Consider the following 2481-nt stretch of genomic DNA (forward strand, 5'->3'; position numbering starts at 1 on the left):
TCATAACAAAAGCATCACATAACAAAAAATAATAAACAAACTCACATCGATGAAGGTACCCATTTTCAAGCTTATGAATGGGCTCACCATTGGCAATTGTGGCTTCGCATAAGCAACAACCTTTCCATCACTATTCAAGGCTTTGACAACTTATCTTGCACGCCGTGCCTCCCCATTAAGAACCATCTGCATGAAAATAAATATAAAAAAATAGCAACAAAAAAAAGGATTCAGGGTTATGTGATGAATTACCTGAAAGATAAAAATAAAACCTTCAAAGAAAGACGGAAGACAGTGAATTCATTAAACAAATGACAGACCTTCAATATCTCAGGCCCAGGTGACCCTTATCAGAAAAAAGACACCCTTCTTGGTCAGAAGAAGAGCACGTACCACAAAGAAATGCGATAACTCACTGCATACGACAATTACCAAATTATTAGACAAGATGTCTCTAGAACAGAACAATACAAAGGCATGTCATGCAGTGACTACACTCCACCTTGACAAAATGTTGCTTAAATTTTCAACAATTAAATAATTAAGAGAACTTGTAGAAATTTTAGGTCTGTCAGATAAGGAATTGAAATCAACCCTGACAAATGATAAACAAACTACCTACCATCAATCACTCCAAGTAGCCTACTTTGGAACTTGGTGCCAAGAACCTACAACATATTTTCACATGATTATGAATTAGTAAGTTGCTTCGGTGGAAAGGTGAAACTTTATAATACATGAATCTTTGAGGTGGTTCTTGGATCTAAGAAATTATTTATAGAGTTTCATAGAAGCCTAAATCCAGGGCCCGCGTTGACAATAAACATTTGGTACAGTGTCTGCATATATAAAACCGTCACAATGACAGTCAGTAGATGGCAAGAAGTTGATCATTTGGTCTATAAGTTAAACTCGCTGAATATAAGTTATTAATGTCTAATACTCTGATGCATACATCGGGATAATAATCACCATCAATCTTCTAAAGCTCCTGTATCACATTATTGGCAGACTTTGTGAAGTTTTTCAAACCCTTCACACACCAAACAATAATATATAATCAAAAGCTAACCAATATGTCAACGACCAACTCAGTACTCACCACATTATTATTCGAATATAAATATTCCAAATAACATACCACACCCTGGACACCTAATATGGTTGTGCTTGAATCTATGTGATGTTTTGCAGCAATGCTGCAAAACTCCTGATATACACGATTAAAAGGAGGGTCAAACAAAAAAAAAGGCACAAGAAAAAGAAAAAAAAGAAAGCTGAAAAAATGCAGTGGAGCAGGTAAGCTCAAAACGAAGAACAGAGGATAAAAAAATGTTTAAGCAGCGTATAGAGCAAAACCCTAGATCGAAAAATATGGCCTAATCTCAAAGCAAAACACTAAAGTATACATCATCAAATGAGTAACAAACAATGGCTTGAAAACGCAAAGCACCTAATAATATAGATGTACTATCAATAAGAGTAAAATATCGAACCAGCAAACAACCCCTGTTAAACACACAAAGGTAACCAAGAATAAGCATTCCATAATCATCAAGAAATTCAAATTAGAAGGCAACCTAGTTCAAATAAGCAAGCAAAAATATGACTTGGATCAAACAGAACTAAATCATGAACACCAGTCAATTATCCACTACAAATTGATCTAACCAAATCATGAACACAAGTATATTCACTAAAAGCGAACCGGAGAACGAAACCACGCCTTAAACTGCCAAACAACGTCACTACTCTAACTACACTTCAAGCAATAACTATTAATTAAAGTGGTAACCTTAAATTATTTAAATTACCTCACAATCAATAAGCCAGCTCATCAATAGGCAACATTTAGAAAGGAAATTACAATAATGAACAGGGGAACTCACAATAACTAACTATATACAACTTAACACATACCAAAGAGCCCAGATGATCGTATGCATCAATTATAACCCAGAAACTAAACCCTAAGTTATGTAAATTAGATTAGTGGATGAAGAAAAGAAAAAAAAAACTAACCTTATATCCCGGGCCGACTTTCAGTAAAGGAAGCATAAGTGCATGCTTACAGTCCATTCCATATTTATCAGGCAACTACTCTGTTTAGCTCTTCCATGATTGTTTTATCAACGTAAGCCAATCAATATTTTATCCTAATGCAAAAAATGTAATAAAGGTGCAAAACATGAAAAACCACAATAAAAGAAATTCAAAAGACGCCTAAATAGTCCTGGTAGCTAGGATGTACTTATCCTTTGTTTACTTGGATCAAACCCAACCATATAAAGCATGCACACTGACTTCCAAAAATCAGTAAGAACCATAACTTTCCCATTAAGCTCATCTGCCTAGTCAATTGTGCATCAATTATTCACATATGAACCCATTTATTCATTTTGTAGGTGATGAAATATTAAGAACTTAAATCACATAAAATTTATGAAGGGAGTGAGATCAAAGACCTTACCACAATCAATG

Source organism: Silene latifolia, chromosome Y (genome assembly GCF_048544455.1).
Source record: "Silene latifolia isolate original U9 population chromosome Y, ASM4854445v1, whole genome shotgun sequence".
NCBI lineage: Eukaryota > Viridiplantae > Streptophyta > Magnoliopsida > Caryophyllales > Caryophyllaceae > Silene > Silene latifolia.